This window comes from Stenella coeruleoalba, assembly GCF_951394435.1.
Source record: "Stenella coeruleoalba genome assembly, chromosome: 5".
NCBI classification, from domain to species: Eukaryota; Metazoa; Chordata; class Mammalia; order Artiodactyla; family Delphinidae; genus Stenella; species Stenella coeruleoalba.
In genome coordinates, this window is record NC_137150.1 from 80,175,549 (window position 1) to 80,200,872 (window position 25,324).

The 25,324-nt window shown below is 39.8% G+C and overlaps 1 long non-coding RNA gene across 1 annotated transcript in view; it reads left to right on the forward strand.

Annotated features, from left to right (window-relative positions):
• The first annotated feature begins 209 nt into the window (after positions 1 to 209).
• LOC307186813 overlaps positions 210 to 25,324 on the forward strand; it is a 44,222-nt gene continuing 19,107 nt past the window's right edge. Inside the window, exons 1-2 of the long non-coding RNA XR_013828470.1 lie at positions 210 to 394; positions 5,162 to 5,334. This is a non-coding gene — a long non-coding RNA (uncharacterized lncRNA). The remainder of the gene's footprint in view (positions 395 to 5,161; positions 5,335 to 25,324) is intronic.

The following is a 25,324-nucleotide window of genomic DNA, read 5'->3' on the forward strand; positions in this document are numbered from 1 at the left end:
ACCACACTGAGTTTAATGTACCCTGAGAGCCCTTCCAGCTCTGTGGATGAGACGGCACGAAGTCAATATGGGGTCCTGCCTGCTTTCTAAACTATGGACCAAGTGGGGAGATACAAGCTTTGTCACCCCAAATGTCCTCATTACCTGCACTGACTCACTAGGCAGTTTCAGGTAATTTACTTACTATTGAAACCCTCATTTCAGGTGGAGAAGATCATTCCAGGACAATGAAATCTTCTGCAATGGGCTCCTGACTCAGCTGTCTTCCTATGGAAAGTTCTGGGTTGTTTGCCCTCTCATAAAAACAAGTCCCTCACACCAGCCTTTGCAGTCTTCGCACCAGCTGTTTTCACTTCCAAAGTGGCTCATTCAGAATGCCTAGTGAAGAGTTCAGGTAAGAAATCATAGGGTTGTGTGACTATTCTTGATTTCCTCCAGCTTGTTTTTCTGTTTATTTTCTCCTTTAAGGTAGGCCTACTGACCTTTCAGAGCTTAGAAGCGAGAAGTCTGCTCTCTTCACTTATCTCCCAGGAGTGTTGGCTAGAGCCAGGCTTATACCTGATTGTGATGGAGAATCACCCCTCCGGCTGACAGGGAAGCAAAAATGCAAAGACATTTCTGAAAACAGCAAAGTGGGTTGTAGAGAGCTCTCAGTGGCAGCAGCTATTTCTTCAGTAGAAATAAAGGGACTCTCCCCTCAACAGGGACTGACAGATACATCCTAGGATCCATGTTTTCGCTCTGCCTCCTGTGTCTGCAAGAGAGGATCACACAGGGGCTTGTAGTGGGGAAGGAGGAAGCCAGGGATCTTCTTATGTTCCAGAGAAAATAGAGAATGTTTTCCGTCTCTTCTCAAATTTCAGAAATTCCAAAATAACTTGGCTTTATGGAGTACCTACAGTGTACAAAGTACCTGATCTATAATAAACAGACTCTCCCCCATTCAGAACTAGAGAACATGGGCTTAAAGTAAAGAATGAAGAGCTTTAATGATATGATGTGTCTTTTTAAAAATATTATTATTTTTTATTGAGGTATAATTGACATATTATGATGCATCTTTTTAAAAATTAATTCTTATTGGAGTATAGTTGCTTTACAATGTTGTGTTAGTTTCTGCTGTACAGCAAAGTGAATCAGCTATACATATGCCTATATATAATGCATCTTTTAATGGTGAAGATTGTTAAACACTAAGATGAGTATGAGGGAGGGAGGGAATCTGTAGAAGGAGTCCTTGCCCAAGCATGTCAGGCAAATGAAAAGCCATCCTAACCTCCACTCCTACAGTTCATGGACATACACCATGACCTGCAAACTATTGCCATTGGCCAGCTGCCTTTTTTGTATATAAAGTTTTACTGGGACACAGCCATGCTCATCATTTACATATTGTCCCTGGCTGCCTTCATGATACAATGGCAGCGCTGAGCAGCTGCACAGAGAATGTATGGTCTATAAGCCCAATACATACAAAGGGTACTGTCCTCTAGTAGTAATTGTGGTAACAGCTTGCACTGTCTAACACCTTAGAGCTTTCTAAGAACTGTTACATCCATCTTATCGTTTGACCTCCACACCAGCCCTGTGAGACAGGCAGAGAAAACGTTAGCCCTACTTTATGGATCAGGAAACTGAGTCCCACAGAGACATCCCTGACACTATCTAGCTACTCACTGGTGAAGAAACAGTGATGCCTAGAGAAGATCTTTAGAGGCCCTAAAACTGAAGAGATGGTGGTTCATCATGATAGGTGGAACCATTGACCCCGATGCTTCACCTCTCCCTATATCTACACCCTTTGCCACGTAACTTTACAGAGTGTCTCTCAAAAGGCAGTGTGTACTTTCCTACCCCTTGAATTTGGGCATGGCTCTGTCCAATGAGATGTTAGTAGGCAAGATTCTAGCAGGCACTTGATATGTGCTTACACACTGGACTTGCCCTCTTTTGTGCTTCTGTCAATACCAAGAGGAAAACATGTCCGAGCTAGCCTGCTGGTGTGAGGAAAAGGAGAGACAAGTTCAGCAGAGCCACCCAGCTGTCTCCAGCCCCACTCTGAGAAGCAGAGATGCTCCAGCCACTCTGGCCTGAGGAAGACCTGCCTGACTAGCTGAGTCCAGCCTAGATGAGACAATGCTCAGCTGACTTACTGATTACTGAGGTTTTAAGTCACTGAATTCTGGATGGCTTATTACACGGTATTTTTGTAGCAATGGCCGACTGATCTGAAGTACATGCAGCTGTTACATAAATACAAGAAACTATTCTAGTGTCCCATAAAGTAATCCAGTGATTACTTTATGTTTTTTTGAAATATATTACATTCTATCAAAACCTTTTTTTTTTTTACATGTGCCTGTTTTGATGGGTACCTTGCTGCTCCCTCTAGCCTGCCAGATACAGGGTCGCTCCATTGTCCTCCCTACTGGCATGAATGAGGTTTAACAGCTCTGATTACACAGTCATGAGAAAAGGGTCCTATGAGACCCACAAGTCCCTGTGAAGAGCCTTGTGGGTGCTGCAGTCTCCAGCTGATCTTCAAGACAACTTCACACACTTGTCCTCTTATTGAGGGCCTGCTATTTGCCAGACCAGAGGCAGAGAGACTGCTTGGACACCTCCTGTGCAAAAGCCTATTCCTTTCTGGATTGGGGCATTTTATATTAGTGCTGTCTCTTTTATTTCTAAGGATCACTGGAACCTAGCAAGCCAGGAGATGCAGAAACTCCCCAGCTTGCAAATAGACTCATTTCCTCAGCTTTCTTTTCCTTTCACTCTCTATCCTTCATCCCTTTCTGTTCTCATTTACTTTTTAATCCCACAGCATGGAACTCTCCCAGGCTCGAAAGAAGGGTTTTCTTGGCATCGAGTCAGTCCAAACAGTGAGTGTAGCATCTTGGAAATCAGGGAAGACTGGGGACCCTGGAGCTTTTGCAAAGCAGAAGAAAAAGCCACCCACCTCTCCCTCTCCCACCAGCCCCTCCTGTCCTCTCCTGGGATCCTGCAGAGGTCCAACTCATTCATCGACACTTCGTCTTTCTCTCTTGAAAAAAATGAATCAGTGAAACAGGGGAGGGCTTTAGAAAGCCTTTGTAAAAACTGCTTAAAGAAACAGGCTCTTTTTATTCCAGTCACATGCTCTTGAAACCAAGCACATGTCTACACAACTTAATTATTTAGATAATTCAGGTCCACACTACATTTTGACCTGGAGTATTCAAATAATTTGAGGTCAGAGCATTTGAGAGCAAATGGGTCCTAGGTAATTCTTACGGTATATATAGCATGTGATAAAGCAAAGCACATCTTTGAAGGGGCAACATTAGGCTACTGGTGGTGCTGCCTCCAAGGCTCGACTGTGGGAACTTGTCTATAGCTTTGGGTACTTAAGCGGGTGCTGGGGTGGCACTGGGCTGTATTACTCCTGAATGAAGGAAGGTACTTAGTGAAGGAAAGTCTCCCTGCTGTTGGTAGAGCTAAGCCAGTTCAGAAGATGTTGCCAAGTGACCCCCCACCATCCCTGTTCTGACTCACTTCTTATCTGCTGGTCTGCACGTAACCCACAGTGTTTAGAATCTGGGCAAAAACCATGGGCAAACCTGATCTCCAGGTCTCCTTCTCCTCCTCCAAAGGGAGGGTCATCTAGGCTTTTTTCACTCGTCTTGTGTTTAAAATGTAAAGTCTAAGGACATATGCATTCTGGAAACAGTAACTTCCTTCCACTGAGAGCATGTGACATCCTTGTCAGCTGTGTGGTTTCTCACTTTTGAGTAAGGAGAGCTTCGCAGGTCACACCGGGAGGGGCTCGGATGTGGCATTATAGGTACTGTATGTGGTCATCAAAGCTTTTACAGCTGAGGCCCAGCCCAAGGAAAATGTGGTTTGAGCTAATTCCCCACAGCTGTATTTAAGGTGGATTGGAACATCAGACACCGAAGGCAGAGAGGATGGCGAGGGGGTAGTTACTGCGATTTAGGCCAGTGCTTCCCAGGGTGAATTTCAGGCAGTGCTACAACCACAGGGGTTCCATGATCAAATATTTTCTCTCTCCCTTGGAGATTCACAGCACACAGAAACACATTAAAATTTCTGAAAGGTCCTGTAGCAAAACCTTGTAACTATGTTTAACGCAAGGTTTCCCAAACATAGCTGACTACAGAACCATCTTCATGCATAGCACCTATTAGCAAGATGTGGCATTAGTTCTTGACAGAGGAATAGGAGAAAAGCATAGGGGTTGAGGGGTGAAGGGGGACAATTCTTAGGTCCAGAGACCTCTATCTCAAGTCTGGGAAGGAAGAGTATGAGGCAAACATTGGCAGTAACAGAGGAAATTGAGATGGTGAGGGTGATGTCAATTTTTGACATGTTGGAATTTTGGTCAGGACGTGAGTGACTGAATAACCTCCAAATTTTAGTCTTTTATGTCAACTATATTAGTCCAAATTAAAAATAACAAACCAGGGCCCAGACCCAGTTTATTCAGAGGTACATAATAGTGCTTGGACAGGAAAGACTCCCTACAGAATGTTTGAATTGGTTCAGCTAAAATTTCTACTCTATTATATTTTATTCCATTTCCAGTTTAGTAGGTTGACAGAATCCTAGTAAGTCACATATTAAAAAAGAGAGAGAACTGGCAGTTTCCCCCTCGACTAGGATGGTCAAGATAGTGGATATTTTAAACTTCAAACGAGAAGGCTTTACTTACCCTCTCCTAGAGGCCTCTGGGTCGCTCTTGCCTGGGACAGATTTACATTGTCTTAGGCTGTGTCCACCATCACTTTCATCACTGATGTTCTTAGTTTGCAGAACCTGCCAGAGAAAGTGGAAGAGTCCAGCAGAGCTATCCCAGTGCATGCCTAATTTTCCCTCCCTTGGAGAGGGTCTTCGTTGCTGTCCAGCAATCCTTTCTTATTTCTGTTGGGACTATTCCAGATTTCTCCTCATGTTCCAGCCCCCTGTAACAGGCAATCCCATCTTCTACTTTATTGAGAAGACCAAGCTCATGAAACATAAATCCCCCATATCCAACTAGCTCTCTTTCTTCATACATATTTGCCTCTACAAACACCTTTTGATTCTTCCCTCTAGTTTCAGATGTTATGGCTTGTTCCCATCATTTCCTTCTAACAGTTTGGTTTCTGCTTTTCCATAGAATTCTTCCCCTGGGCCTTCTTGTGGGTCACTTTCCTTCTGTGTCACCTTGAGCAAGTTACTTCATTGCTCTCAACCTCCGTTTTCGTAATAACTCCTACCTTGAAGGATGCTCGAATGATTGAGTGGTATATACAAGCATCCTACAAAGTGTCTGAGACATACAAAACACTGGTAAGTAGTAGCTATTCTTATGCTTATTCCTTCTATTTTCATTTTTTAAAATCAACTTTATTGGGTCATATTTTACATAAAATGTACAAATTTTAAGTTTGTTGAGGTTTTGTATGTATATGTACCATGTATCCAGCACCCCAATCAAAACAGAACATTCCCATTATTCCAGAGAGTTCTTTCATGCCCACTTAAAATCAATTTCCTCTGTCTCTTGCTCCAAAAACAGATCTGATCCCTATCATTTTAGATTTGTTTTACATGTTCTAGACTTCATTCAATTGGAGTTATTGTATACTTTACATACAATATATACTTTTTGTATATGGTTTCTTTCGCTCAGCATAATTAAAAAATTTTTTTCTTCCATGTTGCTGAATGTAACATTTGTTGAATGACATTCATTGTATTGCAGAGTAGTATTTCATTGTGGGAATATACACAGTTGTTTTTGTATTCAATATATAATTTATTTATCCTTTCACCCTTGATGGGTGCTTGAGTTATTTCAACTTTTCTATTGTCAGTGAAGCTGATATGAACCATCATTATGAGCGTTTATATGGATATGTGTATGGTATATATTTTTTTCTCTTGGAGAAATACCTAAGGATACACTTATTGGGTTATATGGTTAGTGTATGTTTAACTTTTTAAGAAACTGATAAACTGTTTGCTAAAGTGGCTATGTCACTTTACACTCCAAACAGCAATGTATGAAAGTTCCAGTTGTTCCATAATCATATTACATTTGGTATTATATCAGTTTTAATTTTCGTCATTCAAATGACAGGGTATATCACTGTGGTTTTACGTGTTTCTCTGGTGACTCGTGATGTTGAGCCTCTCTTTATGTACTTACTGGCCATTGTATATCTCCTCTTATGAAGTGTCTTGTAAACATTTCCCACGTTTTTGTAAATTGGCTTGCTTGTCTTCTTCTTATCGAGTTAGAAGACTTTTCTTTAATGACTTGTGACACAAATCCTTTGTTAGATATATGTATTGCAAGTATTTTCTCCATGTCTTTGGCTTGCCTGTTCATTTCTTAATGGTATCTTCTGAAAAACTAAAGTTTTAATTTTGATGGAGACTAATTTATCCTTTTTAAACCCACGCACCTATGGTCACCTAATCTAAGGAGACAAAAATATACAACGGAGGAAAGCCAGCCTCTTCAATAAGTGGTGCTGGGAAAACTGGACAGCTACATGTAAAAGAATGAAATTACAACACTACCTAACACCATATACAAAAATAAACTCAAAATGGATTAAAGACCTAAATGTAAGACTGGACACTATAAAACTCTTAGAGGAAAACATAGGAAGAACAATCTTTGACATAAATTACAGAAAGATCTTTTTTGACTCACCTCCTAGAGTAATGAAAATAAAAACCAAACTAAACAAATGGGACCTAATGAAACTTAAAAGCTTTTGCACAGCAAAGGAAACCATAAACAAGATAAAATGACAACCCTCAGAATGGGAGAAAATATTTGCAAATGCAGCAATGGACAAAGGAATAATCTCCAAAATACACAAACAGCTCGTGCAGCTCAATATCAAAAAAACAACCCAATCAATAAATGGGCAGAAGACCTAAATAGACATTTCTCCAAAGAAGACATACAGATGGCCAAGAGGCACATGAAAAGCTGCTCAACGTCACGAATTATTAGAGAAATGCAAATCAAAACTACAATGAGGTATCACCTTACACTGGTCAGAATGGCCATCACCAAAAAATCTACAAACTATAAATGCTGGAGAGGGTGTGGAGAAAAGGGAATCCTCATACACTGTTGGTGGGAATGTAATTTAATACAGCCACTATGGAGAACAGTATGGAGGTTCCTTAAAAAACTAAAAATAAAACTACCTTATGACCCAGCAATCCCACTACTGGGCATATACCCAGAGAAAAAGATAATTCAAAAAAACACATGCACCCCAATGTTCATAGCAGCACTATTTACAATAGCCAGGACATGCAAGCAACCTAAATGTCCATCAACAGAGGAATTGGTAAAGAAGATGTGGTACATATATACAATGGAATATTAGTAAGCCATAAAAAGGAATGAAATTGGGTCATTTGTAGAGATGTGGATGGAGTGGACAGACCTAGAGTCTGTCATACAGAGTGAAGTAAGTCAGAAAGAGAAAAACAAATGTCGTATATTAACACATACATGTGGAATCTAGAAGAAGATTACAGATGAACCTATTTTTAGGGTAGGAATAGAGACACAGATGCAGAGAATGGACATGTGGACATGGAGCAGGGGGAAGAGGAGGGTGGGATGAATTGGGAGATTAAGTTTGACATAAATACACTAGCATGTATAAAATAGATAGCTAGTGGGAACCTGCAGTATAGCACAGGGAGCTCAGCTTGGTGCTCTGTGATGACCTAGATGGGTGGGATGGGGGAGATGGGAGGAAGGTCCACTTGGGAGGGGATAAATGTATACATATAGCCGAGTCACTTCGTTGTACAGCAGAAACTAACACAACATTGTAAAGCAATTATATTACAATAATAAAATTATTTCTTTTTCCTTAAGGAAAAAAATATTGAGTCCTTCAATCCATGAATGTGGTATATCTCTATTTATTTAAATTTTCTTTAAATTTTTCTTCAAATATTTTTTCCAAAATATTTTATAGTTTTTATAATAGAAGTCTTGCAAATCTTTAGTATCACTTCCCTTGAACCTGAAAGATGTTCTTTAACATTTCTTGAAGTAGTGGTCTGTAGACAACAGATTTCTTAGATGTTTTTGGAAAGAAAGTGTCTTCATTTCATCCTCATTTTGTAGAGAAATATTTGCTGGTTGGTTATAGAGTTCTGGGCTGATTGTTGTTGTTGTTGTTGTTTTTCCTTCAGCACTTTAAAGATATCATTCCTTCCCACTAATGTATGGCTTTTCTGAAGTCTCTGCTGGATGCTGAGTGCTAATGAGGTGATAACAGTATTTTAAGGTGGTGTCTCCACCCTGGCTAGTCCAGACTCTAATATAACTCATAACTCAGTTTGACTTTTAGTATTTCTTTTTTTTTGCTGTACGTGGACCTCTTACTGCTGTGGCCTCTCTCTTTGCGGAGCACAGGCTCTGGACACACAGGCTCAGCGGCCATGGCTCACGGGCCCAGCCACTCCATGGCATGTGGGATCTTCCCGGACCGGGGCACGAACCTGTGTCCCCTGCATCGGCAGGCGGACTCTCAACCACTGTGCCACCTGGGAAGCCCAGTATTTCTTTTCTATTCTCAGCCCCATAGCAATTACTTTTTTGTAAGCTTCGTTCAGTCTCTCCTTGCACCTGTACAGCCCAGCCCTCAGCCAAGGACTCACTGGAGAACCCTACTTAGATTTCTGGTTCTCACTTCTGCACAGATCCCTCCTATTTATTAGAAGGCTGCTCACATTTCAGCCCCCTCCCTATATCCAAATGAATGCGAGACTCTTTAGCTCAGGTGGAATGCTATATTCTATTTAGACTCCAGGTCTAGCTCCATCTGTTTTGGGAAATTTTCCCCAGGCAGAAAACAGAGTGGGGTGGTAGCTGGTACACTTTGTGCTCACTATGTAAACTTCCCGGTTTACCAATGCCTAAAAATAATTTTCCTTGATATTTTACCGAGTTTTATAGCAAGTTAAGGGGTCTTGGAGTTAGCCCATGCCAGCTTGTGAAAAGCAAATTTTTAGGAATTTTGCCAGCCAGTTGTTACACCATTTGTGCCTTGAAATCAGCCATAGGGGGAGTATGTATGTAATGGAAACAGGCAAGTGTTATAAATCAAGGATTTCTTTTCTTTATTAGAGAACTGGTTCTTCAACATTTACCAGCAGACCACGGTTTATGGTGGGGGCGCTAGTCGGGTACGAACTGCTCCAACATGGCGGGAAGATGAAGTTCCATTTTCTTTTAATTCACTTATTTCTTAATCTCTTTTCAATTTTGATTTGAATTGCCTCCAATCTACTTTATCTTTTATTTATTTATTTTATTTTATTTACAATGGTGTGTTAGTTTCTGCTTTATAACAAAGTGAATCAGCTATACATATACATACATCCCCATATCTCCTCCCTCTTGCATCTCCCTCCCACCCTCCCTACCCCACCCCTCTAGGTGGTCACAAAGCACTGAGCTGATCTCCCTGTGCTATGCGGCTGCTTCCCACTAGCTATCTGTTTTACATTTGATAGTGTATATATGTCCATGCCACTCTCTCACTTCATCCCAGTTTACCCTTCCCCCTTCCCGTGTCCTCAAGTCCATTCTCTACATCTGCACCTTTATTCCTGTCCTGCCCCTAGGTTCTTCAGAACCATTTTTTTTTTTTTTTAGATTCCATATATATGTGTTACCATACGGTATTCATTATTCTCTTTCTGACTTGCTTCACTCTGTATGACAGTCTCTAGGTCCATCCACCTCAGTACAGATAACTCAATTTCATTTCTTTTTATGGCTGAATAATATTCCATTGTATATATGTGCCACATCTTCTTTATCCATTCATCTATAGGAGGTAGGTCAAAAAGAATCTTGCTGTGATTTATGTCATAGAGTCTTCTACCTATGTTTTCCTCTAAGAGTTTTGTAGTGTCTGGCCTTACATTTAGGTCTTTAATACATTTTGAGTTTATTTTTGTGGTGTTAGGGAGTGTTGTAATTTCATTCTTTAACATGTAGCTGTCCAGTTTTCCCAGCACCACTTATTGAAGAGGCTGTCTTTTTTCCATTATATATTCTAGCCTCCTTTATGAAAAATAAGGTGATGATATATGTGTGGGTTTATCTCTGGGCTTCCTATCCTGTTCCATTGATCTATGTTTCTGTTTCTGTGTCAGGACCATACTGTCTTGATTATGGTAGCTTTGTAGTATAGTCTGAAGTCAGGGAGCCTGATTCCTCCGGCTCCGTATTTCTTTCTCAAGATTGCTTTGGCTCTTTGGGGTCTTTTGTGTTTCCATAAAAATTGTGAAATTTTTTCTTTTAGTTCTGTGAAAATGCCATTGGTAGTTTGACAAGGATTGCATTGAATCTGTAGATTGCTGTGGGTAGTATAGTCATTTTCACAATGTTGAATCTTCTAATCCAGGAACATGGTAGGGCTTCCCTGGTGGCACAGTGGTTGAGAATCTTCCTGCTAATGCAGGGGACACGGATTCGAACCCTGGTCTGGGAGGATCACACATGCCGCGGAGCAACTAGGCCCATGAGCCACAACTACTGAGCCTGTGCGTCTGGAGCCTGTGCTCTGCAACAAGAGAGGCCGCGAAAATGAGAGGCCCACGCATGACGATGAAGAGTGGCCCCCGCTTGCCACAACGAGGGAAAGTCCTCGCACAGAAACGAAGACCCAACACAGCAAAAATTAATTAATTAATTAATAAACTCCTACCCCAACATCTTCTTTAAAAAAAAAAAAAAGAACATGGTATATCTCTCGATCTGTTTCTATCATCTTGAATTTCTTTCATCAGTGTCTTATAGTTTTCTGCATACAGGTCTTTTGTCTCCTTAGATAGGTTTATCCCTATGTATTTTATTCTTTTTGTTGCAGTGGTAAATGGGAGTGTTTCCTTAACTTCCCTTTCAGATTTTTCTTCATTAGTGTATAAGAATGCCAGAGATTTCTGTGCATTAATTTTGTATCCTGCTACTTTACCAAATTCATTGCTGAGCTGTAGCAGTTTTCTGGTAGCATTTTTAGGATTCTCTGTGTATGCTATCATGTCATCTGCAAACAATGACAGCTTTGATTCTTCTTTTCCAATTTGGATTCCTTTTATTTCTTTTTCTTCTCTTATTACTGTTGCTAAAACTTCCAAAACTATGTTGAATAATAGTGGTGAGAGTGGGCAACTGTCTTCTTCCTGATCTTAGTGGAAATGGTTTCAGTTTTTCACCCTTGCGAATGATATTGGCTGTGGGTTTGTCATATATGGCCTTTATTATATTGAGGTAAGTTCCCTTAATGCCTACTTTCTGGAGGGTTTTTATCATAAATGGGTGTTGAATTTTGTTGAAATCTTTTTCTGCATCTATTGAGATGATCATATGGTTTTTATTCCTCAGTTTGTTAATATGGTATATCACATTGATTGATTTGTGTATATTGAAGAATCCGTGCATTCCTGTGATAAACCCCAGTTGATCATGGTGTATGATCCTTTTAATGTGCTGTTGGATTGTCTTTGCTAGTATTTTTTTGAGGATTTTTGCATCTGTGTTCTTCAGTGATATTGGCCTGTAGTTTTCTTTCTTTGTGACATCTTTGGTTTTGGTATCAGGGTGCTGGTGGCCTTGTAGAATGAGTTTGGGAGTGTTCCTCCCTCTGTTATATTTTGGAAGAGTTTCAGATGAATTGGTGTTAGCTCTTCACTAAATGTTTGATAGAATTCGCCTGTGAAGCCATCTGGTCCTGGGCTTTTGTTTGTTGGAAGATTTTTAATCACAGTTTCAATTTCAGTGCTTGTGATTGGTCTGTTTATATTTTCTATTTCTTCCTCATTCAGTCTCAGAAGGTTGTATCTTTCTAAGAATTTGTCCATTTCTTCCAGGTTGTCCATTTTATTGGCATAGAGTTGCGTGTAGTAATCTCTCATGATTCTTTGTATTTCTGCAGTGTCAGTTGTTACTTCTCCCTTTTCATTTCTAATTCTATTGATTTGAGTCTTATCCCTTTCTTTCTTGATGAGTCTGGCTAATCGTTTATCAATTTTATCTTCTCAAAGAACCAGCTCTCAGTTTTATTGATCTTTGCTATTGTTTACTTCATTTCTGATCTGATCATTGTGATTTCTTTCCTTTGCTAACTTTGGGGGGTTTTTGTTCTTCTTTCTCTAATTGCTTTAGATATAAGGTTAGGTTTTTTATTTGAGATGTTGTTTCTTGAGGTAGGATTGTATTGCTATAAACTTCCCTCTTAGAACTGCTTTTGCTGCATCCCATAGGTTTTCGGTTGTCATGTTTTCATTGTCATTTGTTCCTAGGTATTTTTTTATTGCCTCTTTGATTTCTTCAGTGATCTCTTGGTTATTTAGTAGCGTATTGTTTAGCTTCCATTGTTTGTATTTTTAAGAGATTTTTTCCTGTAATTGGTATCTTGTCTCATAGTGTTGTGGTCAGAAAAGATACTTGACATGATTTCAGTTTTCTTATTTATCAAGGCTTGATTTGTGACCCAAGATATGATCTATCCTAGAGAAAGTTCCATGAGCACTTGAGAGGAAAGTGTATTCTGTTGTTTTTGGAGGGAATGTCCTATAAATATCAATTAAGTCCATCTTGTGTAATGTATCATTTAAAGCTTGTGTATCCATATTTATTTTCATTTTTGATGATATGTCCATTGGTGAAAGTGGGGTGTTAAAGTCCCTTCTTCTGATTGTGTTGCTTTTGATTTTCCCTTTTATGGCTGTTAGCATTTTCCTTATGTATTGTGGTACTCCTGTGTTGGATGCAAAAATATTTTCAAGTGTTATATCTTCTTCTTGGATTGGTCCCTTGATCATTATGTAGCGTCCTTCTTTGTCTCTTGTAATAGTCTTTGTTTTAAAGTGTATTTTGTCTGACATGAGAATTGCTACTCCAGCTTTCTTTTGATTTCCATTTCCATGGAATATCTTTTTCCATCCCCTCACTTTTAGTCTGTATGTGTCGCAAGGTCTGAAGTGGGTCTCTTGTAGACAGAATATATATGGGTCTTATTTTTGTAACCATTCAGCCAGTCCATGTCTTTTGGTTGGAGCATTTAATCCATTTCCATTTAAGGTAGTTATTGATATGTATGTTCCTATTCCCATTTTCTTAATTGTTTTGTGTTTGTTATTGTAGGTCTTTTCCTTCTCTTGTGTTTCCTGCCTAGAGAAATTCCTTTAGTGTTTGTTGTAAAGCTGGTTTCGTGGTGCTGAATTCTCTTAGCTTTTGCTTGTCTGTAAAGGTTTTAATTTCTCCGTTGAATCTGAATGAGATCCTTGCTGGGTAGAGTAATCTTGGTTGTAGGTTTATCCCTTTCATCACTTTAAATATGTCCTGCCACTCCCTTCTGCCTTGCAGAGTTTCTGCTGAAAGATCAGGTGTTAACCTTATGGCGATTCCCTTATATGTTATTTTTCCCTTGCTGCTTTTAATTTTTTTTTTGTATGTAATTTTTGATAGTTTGATGAATATGTGTCTTGGTGTGTTTCTCCTTGGATTTATCCTGTATAGGACTCTCTGCACTTCCTGAACTTGATTAACTATCTCCTTTCCCACATTAGGGAAGTTTTCAACTATAATCTCTTCAAATATTTTCTCAGTCCCTTTCCTTTCCTCTTATTCTTCTGGGACCCCTGTAATTCAAATGTTGATACGTTAAGTGTTGTCCCAGAGATCTCTAAGACTGTCCTCAGTTCTTTTCATTCTTTTTTCATTATTCTGCTGTGCAGTAGTTATTTCCACTATTTTATCTTCCAGCTCACTTATCCAGTCTTCTGCCTCAGTTATTCTGCTATGATTCCTTCTAGAGAATTTTTAATTTCATTTGTTGTGTTGTTCATCATTGTTTGTTTACCCTTTAGTTCTTCTAGGTCCTTTTTAAACGTTTCTTGTATTTTCTCAATTCTGTTTCCAAGATTTTGGATCATCTTTACTATCATTACCCTGAATTGTTTTTCAGGTAGACTGCCTATTCCCTGTTCATTTTAGGTCTGGTGGGTTTTTACCTTGCTCCTCATCTTCTGTGTGTTTCTCTGTCTTCTCATTTTGCTTAACTTACTGTGTTTGGGGTCTCCTTTTGCAGGCTGCAGGTTCATAGTTCCTGTTGTTTTTGGTGTCTGCCCCCAGTGGCTAAGGTTGGTTCAGTGGGATGTGTAGGCTTCCTGGTGGAAGGGACTGTTGCCTGTGTTCTGGTGGATGAGATTGGATCTTGTCTTTCTGGTGGGCAGCACCACATCCGGTGGTGTGTTTTGGGGTGTCTGTGACCTTATTATTATTTTAGGCAGCCTCTCTGCTAATGGATGGGGCTGTGTTCCTGTCTTGCTAGTTGTTTGGCATAGGGTGTCCAGCACTGTAGCTTGCTGGTCATTGAGTGGAGCTGGGCCTTAGCGTTGACATTCAGATCTCTGGTAGAGCTTTCGCCATTTGATATTACGTGAAGCTGGGATGTCTCTGGTGGACCAATGTCCTGAACTCGGCTCTCCCATCTCAGAGGCACAGGCCTGACACCCCGTCAGAGCACCAAGACCCTGTCAGCCACATGGCTCAGAAGAAAATGGAGAAAAAAGGAAAGAAGAAAGAGATTAAAAAAATAAAATTATTAACATAAAAAATGAAAAATAATATTAAAATTAAAAAGTAATTAAAAAAGAAAAAACAGTAAGAAGAGAGCAACCAAACCGAACAACAAATCCATCAATGATAACAAGCACTAAAAACTTTACTAAAAGAAAAAAGAAAAAAAAACCTGACCGAACGCTAGGACAAATGGTAAAAGCAAAGCTATACACACAGAATCACACACAGAAGCATAAACATACACATTCACAAAAAGAGGAAAAGGAAAAATATATATATATTGTTGCTCCCAAAGTCCACCGCCTCAATTTTGGGATGATTCATTGTCTCTTCAGGTATTCCAGAGATGCAGGGTACATCAAGTTGATTGTGGAGATTTAATCTGCTGCTCCTGAGGCTGCTGGGAGAGATTTCCCTTTCTCTTCCTTGTTTGCACAGCTCCTGGGATTCAGCTTTGGATTTAGCCCCGGCTCTGTATGTAGGTCGCCTGAGGGCATCTGTTCCCCCGCAGACAGGATGGAGTTAAAGTAGCAGCTTATTAGGTGGCTCTGGCTTACTCAGGCCAGGGGGAGGGAAGGGTGTGGAATGCGGGGCGAGCCTGTGGCGGCAGAGGCCAGTGTGACGTTGCAACAGCGTGAGGCATGCTGTTTGTTCTCCTGGGGAAGTTTTCCCTGGATCTCAGGACCCTGGCAGTGGTGGGCTGCACAGGCTCCCAGGAGGGAAGTTGTGGATAGTGAGCTGTGCTTGCACACAGGCTTCTTGGTGGCTGCAGCAGCAGCCTTAGCGTTTCATGCCCGTCTCTGGGGTCCATGCTGATAGCCGTGGCTCACGTCCATCTCTGGAGCTCTTTCAGGCGGTGCTCTGAATCCCCTCTCCTCGTGCACCCTGAAATAATGGTCTCTTGCCTCTTAGGCAGTTCCAGACTTTTTCCCAGACTCCTTCCCAGCTAGCTGTGGTGCACTAGCCCCCTTCAGGCTGTGTTCACGCAGCCAACCCCAGTCCTCTCCCTGGGATCCAACCTCTGAAGCCCGAACCTCAGCTCCCAGCACTCCCCCGTCCCAGCGGGTTAGCAGACAAGCCTCTCAGGCTGGTGAGTGCTGGTTGGCACTGATTCTCTGTGCGGGAATCTCTCCGCTTTGCCCTCTGCACCCTGTTGCTGGGCTGTCCTCCGTGGCTCCGAAGCTTCCCCCCACCCCCCGCCACCCCCTGTATCCACCAGTGAAGGGGCTTCTAGTGTGTGGAAACCTTTCCTCCTTCACAGCTCCCTCGCAGTGATGTAAGCCCCATCCCTATTCTTTTGTCTCTGTTTTTTCTTTTGTCCTACCCAGGTAGGTGGGGAGTTTCTTGCCTTCTGGGAGGGCTGAGGTCTTCTGCCACCATTTAGTAGGTTTTCTGTAGGAGTTGTTCCACATGTAGATGTATTTCTGATGTATTTGTGGGGAGGAAGGTGATCTCCACATCTTACTCTTCCACCATCTTGATGGTCACTTCCAATGTACTTTAAAAGACTGTTTTATCCCTGAACTTTTCTGTATTCTTTTTCTTTATGATGTATCTGATAATTTGATTACATTAAAATTGGCATGTAAAAAATCTCTTTGATTGCTCCTTCTTTCTTATATTTACTGATTTCTTACTTCTGCTTCTTAACTGTAGTCTTCCTATCATTCAGTTTCTCCTTCAGATACCTGAACCACGAAAGAAGGGGGTTCGGTCACCTAATGAAGTTCGAGTTACATGGAAAAGCAATAAGCTTGTCTTTTCCCACCTGTATACATACTTTGCCTGGTTTGCTGCACCCTTTTGTGTTTTTGTGGTTTTTTTTGTCTTTTTCTCTGATCCTCCACTGGATATGAACTGAGATGAAGCTGAGAAACCAAAAGAAGTAGAGATGAGAAAAAGGAGGGAAGGGGTCCTCAAGGTACTTGTGTACCTGCCACTATAGTTGCTAATCCTTTTGATTACTTGTATCTTCTACAAGTTCCAGTTTATGCCTGATACAGTTCATATTGGATTTTGTCACTAAACAAATGTGTTCTAATTCTCAATTCTATTAATGTCTTTAATGTACTTAAAATCCACATCTTCCATGACCCTTCTCTTATTATCTTTTGCCCTATAATATCCCATTTCTTCTGCACAACTACTAATTTTCTAGTCTTTTCCCCAGTTAGGCATGAAGTTACATTAGTCAGTATATTCACTACTGTTTTCTCTATCTTCAATTCAGTTAGAAGCTACTTAAAAACAGGAATCATTTCCTCTAAGTTTCTTTGTTTCCCTCCTAGTGTCTAATAATTGTAGAAAGAAAACATTGAATTGTAAAAACTCAACAGATCCATGGTGATGTCTTGACTTGTGAGTCTATTTAAATATACATATTCTTTGCAGAAAAATCTGTTTAAATTTTGTTCCTCTCCAAATCAACTTGTCCTGTTTACTTGACACTACATCAACACAATTAATTACTTCTTTTTGAAGAAATGAGTTTTATTAGTTAAACATTAATCTGTGGATTTCGTAAAATGGCTAATCTAATACATTTATCTTAACAAACAAGATAATTTGATTGGCCTAGTTATTTTAGTGGCTAGTTATTATAGTTTATCAAATGCACTTCATCTACCATGATGTGATTGGATGATTGTCATTAACCTTCAAGTACCCTTATCATCTCTCTTCCATTTGCTGTGAAGGCTGTAAGGGATCTAAAAAAGCATCTGTAGCTGTGTTTCCTCTGTTTAGGAAATTCCCCTGGCTCTGTATCCCCTTTTTTCCCCTGGAACTTTCTCATGCTGGCCTGACTTCTCCTCTTTACAGCCTATTTTCATATAAATAGAATTCTCACTTTCTGTATATCTTCTTTTGTAGAGTAATAAAGTAGACTTGGCCTCTTATTTTAATACTGCTTGCAAAATACAGGTAAAGCAAACAATTAAGAGACACAGTAGATAAAACAAAATTACCATAAATTTTAAGATGTAAGCATAACAGATTAGAGACCAATTTAATTCTGAGACCTGTCAGAGAAGTCACAGGAGTTGAGGAATATTTAAACTGTCTTGTTTTATATCTAGGCCAAAAGACATCCATTTACCAAGGAGAAGAATGAAGCTCAGAGAAAGGGAAATGACCTACCCTCAGTCATGTAGTTGATTAACTTTAAAGCTGGAAACAACCCTGGTCCGACCCTTTGTCCACAGCTCTCTCCACTATCACAGATATTTTAAGTGAAATTCTCCTGTCTTCTGTTTTGTCTTGCTTACTTACCTCAAAGGTTGCAATACTCTTTCCTCATTGTTTCTTCATTCCTCATCCTCTCCAGCCCTATTTCTCCGCTACCATTCTCAGGAAAAATTCTATAACAAGTTGGTGATACTCTCATCTTTCCCTCACTTCCCATTCTGTCTTTAACACACTGCAGTCTACCTTTGTTCCACCCCACCTCCAACCCCCGGAAAGATTCTTGTCATTGTCTCCAGTGGCTCCATGTTGCCAAATCATTGTCAATTCTCTGTCCTCATCATGTTGAACTCTCAGCAGTGTTCAACACGAAACACTTTCCTTCTTTGAATTCTGTGAACCACAAGCTCCCAATTTTCCTCCTCCCTTACAGGCTGTTCTTTCTCAGTCTTTTATTTTCTCTTACTCCCCTAATGAATTTACAAATGTTAAAGTGTCCAAGAGCTTCCCTTCACTCTTTTCTCAATTTATACCCTTATAGTAGACTGTCTCATCCATTTTTGTGGATTTAAATATCATCTAGATACTGATAACTCTCACAGTTAACTTGCCAGCCCTTTTATTAGGCTCTAAATTTGTTTATACCACTATCTACTTGACATTTCCCCTTGGATGTTGAATAGGATTTCAGCTAAGCAAGTATAAAATGGACCTCGTGATTCCCAACTCCCCCAAACATGTTCTTGCTACTCTTTTCCATCTTAGAAGACTATCCAACCAGTTGCCCAAATTAAAAAACTATGAAAAATCCTGATTGGAAAACCTGACAAAGACATTACAAAAAATAAAATTACTCTCCAATGTACTTCATGATCATAGATGCAAAAATTCTTAAAATATCAGCAAATAAAGTCCAACAGCACATAAAATGGATGAGGTTTATCCCTGATAATATTTGGTTTAATATTAGAAAGTCAATCAGTGTAACTCACCATGCTAATAGAATAAAGGACAAAAACATATGATTATCTCAATAGATGGAGAAAAACAATCATTTGACAAATTAACATCTATTCCTTGATAAAAATTCTCAGCACTCTAGGAGTAGATAGAATTTCCTCATTCTGATAAAAGGCATCTATGACATGACAAACCAGCACATTATTCTTTATGGTGAAATATTGAATGCTTTCTTCCAAAACCACAAACAAGTTAGGGATGTCTACTTTCACCACTTCAGTTAATATTTTATTGGAAATCTTAGATGTTGCAATAAGAAAAGACAAGGAAATAAAAGGCATACAGATGAGAAATGAAGTTAATATGTCTTTATTCACAGATGACATGATTGTCAATGTTGAAGAACTTAATGAACCTTCAAAAAAGCCACTATAACATTTGAATTTATCAGTGTCTCAGGATACAGGATCAGTATACAGAAATCAATTGCATTTTCCATATTTAACTGCATAAAAGAGGAAAATGAAATTAAAACAAAATTCTTTTCACAACAGAGTCAAAAAGCATAACATACTTAGGAACAAGTTTGACGAGACCACTACATTAAAAATTACAAAACAGTTAGGAAAAATTAGAGAACTAGTTAAATATACCATGTACAGTGGTTAGAAGACCTATTACTATTAATGTGCTGTTTCTCTCCAAAATAACCTATAGATTCAATGCAGTCCCAATAGTAATTCTACCAGCCTTTTCTTTTTAAAGCTATTAATAGGCTGATTTTAACATTTGTATGGAAATGCAAAGGATCTAGAATATTAAAAGCAATCTTGAAGAAAGACAAAGGACTTAACCTGGCTTCAAAATTTACTACCAAGTCACAGTAGTCAAGAAAGTGTGGTACTGGCAAAAGGATTTACAAATAGGTAATGGAACAGAATAGGGAGTCTAGAATTACACCTAAAATAATAACCAAAAAGAAATAATTGGGAAATTTGATTTCATCCAAATTAAAATATTTCTGCTCATCAAAAGACATTATTAATAAGGCCATCCACAGACCTGCATAAAATATTCATAAAACATACATGAGACAAAGGACTGATATCCAGTATATATAAAGAAATCCTGTTAGTAATGAAACTACAACCCAATTTTTTTTTTTTTTTGCGGTACGCGGGCCTCTCACTGTTGTGGCCTCTCCCATTGCGGAGTACAGGCTCTGGATGTGCAGGCTCAGCGGCCATGGCTCACGGGCCTAGCCACTCTGTGGCATGTGGGATCTTCCAATACCGGGGCACGAGCCATTGTCCCCTGCATTGGCAGGTGGACTCTCAACCACTACGCCACCAGGGAAGCCCTACAACCCAATTTTTTAAATGAGCAAACCTTTTAAACAGATACTTCATAAAGAAACTATGTGAATGACCAATAAACATATGAAAAAACACTCAGCATTAGAATTACCAAGGAAATACAAATTAAAACCACAACAAGATATGCTGAACACACACCAGGATGGCTAAAATTAAAATCACTGACAATACCAAGTGTTGGCAAGGATATGGAAAAACTGGAACTCTCATACATTACTGATGGAAGTGTAAAATAGTATAACTGCTTAGTAAGAAGGTCTGGCAGTTTCTTAACAATATGTATGTATCCTGTAATTCAGCAATTCTGCTCCTACCTAAGGGAAATGAAAACATATCCACAAAAAGAATTACATGAGAATGTTCATATCAGGTTTATTCCTAATATATAAAATTCTGCATCTGCAAGTGAATGACTAAACAAACTTGGGTACAGTAATACAATAGAATACTGCTTAGCATTAAAAAGGAGCAAAGTACTGGTATACACAGCAACATTGATGAATCTCAAAAACATTTTGCTTATTGAAAAAAGCCTTCCACAAAAGAGCACATACAGTATGATTTCACTTACATGAAATTCTAGAACAGGCAAAACTAATTTATGTGGCAAAAACTTTGAATATTAGTTACCTCTGAGAGAGGGGTGGGTGGGGATTTGCTGGGTGGGTTCATGGGGAAACTTTCTGGATGATAGTGATAATCTATATCATGATAGGAATTAGGGAAGCGGTTAATGACTGGGGGCAATTTTGCCCCCCACATTAATTTTTTCAAAATCTGGAGACCTTTTTGGTTGTCACAGCTGGAGGAGGGAGGTGTGTGGAACTACTGACACCCCGTGAGTATGGAACAGGGGTGCTGCTAAACGTCCAAGAATGCCCAGGACAGCCTCCACAGCAAATAATTATCTAAGGTTGAGAATGGTGTTAAGGCTTAAAAATCCTGAGTTAGGATTACATAAATGTATGCATTTATTAAGACTCATTAAATGGTATACTTGAGATTTTTGCATTTCATTGTATGCAGATATTTCCTATAAAAATAAAAGAACCAAAATATATGGTTCTTATTATTATGGTTATGCATACTGTAGTAGGGGGTGGGGGTGAAATGCTCTGATGTTCTCAGCTTTTTCTTCATCCTGACAGTGTCAAAAAATAACATGAATTGATGCATGGACAGTGGGATGGGTAGATGGATGGTCATGTGATAAATTATATATAGTAAAATGTTAGCTGTACAGTCTTCATGATGAGTACATGGCTGGTAATTATTCAGTCCATTTCTAAGTTTGAAAATTTTCATTAAAAAATGTCATCTTTGATTTCTTCCTTTAACTCACCATTCATATCAATTCTATCAATATGCCTTGTCTATTATATTTCAAAATATATCTTGAACCAGTTCACAATTTCTATCTCTATAGCCATCAACTCAGTGTTAAGGAACCAACACCTCTCTCAACTAGACCATAGGAGTAGCCTGCTAACTGGTCTGTTTCTACTTCCTCTCATGCTTTTTTTTAATCTATGCTTTTGACCACAGCCAGAGGGTTCTTCTTAAAACAGAGCTGACATATAATACTCCTTGAATTAAAACCTTCCAAACGATCAGCTCACTGAGGTCAGAGTAAAGTCCTGTTGCCTTGCCATGTCCCATCCAGCACTTGCCTACTGCTTGAACTCTTTATGTCACTTGCTATTTCACTCTATCCAGCCACTCTGGCCAACTTTTATTTCCTATACTTTTTCCCGTATCATGCGTTTACTCTAGCCGTTTCCTCTGCATGGGATGCTTTTCCCTGACTCTTGACAGGGATAGTTCTTTTCCTTTTTTTTTTCAGTTGAGAGTTGATTTACAATATTGTATTAATTTCAGGTGTACAGCAAAGTAATTCAGTTATAAATATACATATGTATGTATTCTTTTTCAGATTCTTTTCCATTATAGGTTATTACAAGATAATGAATATGTCCCTGTGCTATACAGTAATCTTTTTCAGGTCTCAGTTAATATGCTGCTTTCTCTCTCTCCATCTGAAGTACACTCCTCCCATCAATTCCTTTCACATCATCTCTCTTACTTGCTTCATAGCAGCTGTTTGAATTTATCTTGTTAATTTTGTTTTCTGCTTAGATTTTAAAGTCCGAGAATGCAGGGATCATATCTGTCTTGTTCGTTGCTCTATCGTCAGGCACCAGAATGGTGCCTGACACATATTAAGTGCCACATAAATATTTGTTCTTTGAGTGAATGGATGCATGATATAGTCAGAAGTTTGGTGACAGGTTTTTGTTTTTTTTTTTTTCTCAGAAAAGCCTAGTAACGCCTACAGACTGGAGAGTGAGATTCCATGAGGCACTCTCTTAGACAAAGAAAGCCCCATATAGAGATTTGTAGAGGAATATGAGACATATGATCATAGAGCTGGTCCTCAGGGTGTACATACCTCTGGGCTCAATTCACTATCTTGATTTTTCATTGACTTGTCTCAGGAATAGAGGATTAGTTAAGTGAATTATGGAATGTACTTCCTGATGATAGAATCCCTGTAGCTATTAAAAATCATGTTGTGGAAGAATATTTATTGACATGGAGAAAAGTTCATGATATATCACCAAGTGAAAAAAGCAGGCATCAGAAGAATGTGCTCAAGATTCTTTCCAGGCCACTGAGCACCCTGAACAACCTCATCCCTTTCTTAATAATACTCTTCCAAGATTTTAAGGAACTACTGTCCTTGGCCTAGGTCTTCTGAGGGCAGTAACCTTTGGAATCAGAGGGACTGTGTGTTTTTGAAAATTGTAAATATAAGAAGGGCCTTGAAGCAGGTGTAATTGATACGATATTAACTTAATATCAAGTGCCAATAATCTGCTGGGAACTAAGGACATGGTAAAATTGACAGAAAAGGAGTTTGTGTTGTGTTACACTGTATTATATGCCATGAAGGAGTTTAATTCAAGCTGGGTCACAGATTTAACTCCTGTGATACAGTGAGAAAGCTGGAGTGCTGCATTCTGAAAGCAAGTGGAGTGATTCATCTCTCTGAGTGTCCGTAAGTTTTTCATGCTTACCTTTAATAATTTAAATACAGTAATCTGAGAATCCCTCCTGTGTGACTATAAAAATCTCATCCTGTGTCCATTTATCTCTGAGGTTTGCTAGAAGAATGCTGTATTGGTTTCCTGGGGCTGCCATAACAAAATACCACAAACTGGGTGCCTTAAACAGCAGAAATTTATTGTCTGACAGTTCCAGAGGCTAGAAGTCCAAAATCAAGGGGTTGCCTGGGTTGGTTCCTTCTGAGGACAGTGAGGGAGAATCTTTTCCATGCCACGCTCCTAGCTTCTGGTAGCTCCTAACTTCTGGTAGTTCCCTGTCTTATAGATGGTGTTCTCCCTGTCTCTAGGGTGTTTTTCCTCTATGCATGTCTCTGTGCCCAAATTTCCCCTTTTTATAAGGATACTAGTTATATTGTATTAAGGCCCATTCTAATTGTCTGACTTTAACTTGACCAGCTGCAAAGACCCTATTTCAGATGAGGTCACATTTACAGGTAATGGGGGTTAGGGCTTCAACATCTTTTGGAGTAACACAACTCAACTCACAAGAAATACCATCCTGGGTGTGGCTGTGCTTTGCTCACACCCACCCTCTGTGCCGGCCCATCCCCAGTTGTCTTCCCATCATTTCTTCTTCATGCTGTGATAGCTTGCCCCTAACTACCAGCAAAAGGCTGTCATTTAAAATACTAAATGACTTGACTAAGATATGAGGCTGACATAAGAAAAATTCAACACAGAGAAGGGAAACTTGAAACTGGATATTAGATATGTCAGCTTTTCAAGTCCAGGGTCCACAACCTCTCACGGGGGTTCTGGCCATCTTGTGTCTTAACTCTTGGCCTACTGCCAGATTATGGGATTTGATCGTCCTTAGGTGAGTATTCTCCATTTCAGTTGTTTCCTCACCCCAGTGTAGAGCTCTCAGCAGAAGAAACACAAAATCAATTAATATTAAAATAAATACTTCAGAGATATACCATTTTACAAGGAAAACACTATCATAATGTTAAAAAGACTACTTGATACCAGAACTACAGCATCTGTGTTGTGGTACATGCCTTCCTAGTTAAAAGTGGGTAGGTACTTGCCTTACAGCTGCATGACTGAAAACTCTCACCAAAATGATCCTGTGCAGAACTAAGAGAGCATCCTGTATGTATGGATTTTGAGGAGAAAGTGCTGTAGTGATTTTATAAACAGCACTATCATTTTTTTCTGTAATTTTTTTTTTTTTTTTTTTTTTTTTTTTTTTTGCGGTACGCGGGCCTCTCATTGTTGTGGCCTCTCCCGTTGTGGAGCCCAGGCTCCAGACGCGCAGGCTCAGCGGCCATGGCTCAGCGGCCATGGCTCACGGGCACAGCTGCTCCACGGCATGTGGGATCTTCCCGGACCAGGGCACGAACCCGTGTCCCCTGCATCGGCAGGCGGACTCTCAACCACTGCGCCACCAGGGAAGCCCATCTTTTTTCTGTAATTTTGTCATGAGGTTAGTAGCGTCTCCTGCTAGCCTAACTAATTGGGACAAGAATTGCCCCTTGAAAGATGATGCTTATTATCTGGGTTAATAATTTTCTTTAAATTCACATCCATATAAACACTGTGATAGGGGTGTAATTTATTGAGACAGAATTGTTCAACCAAAGGACAGGTTAGCTGGGGCATTTATCTAATTGCCCCGCATGTGGGGGCTATGCCTGCACAGACTGAGCTGCTTTCTACCTGAAAGCTATGAGGCAGAAAACAGATGCCATGGGGTGCATTTGAGATGGGGTGCTGGCAGTATGCATCAGTCTTCCCATCAGAGCTGTGCTGAAATCAAGGGTGCAGGGCATACCCGCGCATGTTACAGTCTACCCCTTGTGCCACTCATATATGATTATGCTCCACATTAGGTGCACCTTGTCACTGACACCTCGAGGTCGTGGCTGGTTGCAATCTCATAATGGGCACGTGGATTAGGAATAAGGGAACACCTCTACTGGGTCAGGGGAGTAATTGAGGCATCCCAGAGAATGCAATATTTGAGCAAGGTCATAAGGCTGAGATTTATAAAATTGTGTTCTTGGGCTATACATAGCCAACAAAACATGTTGATCTAGGTT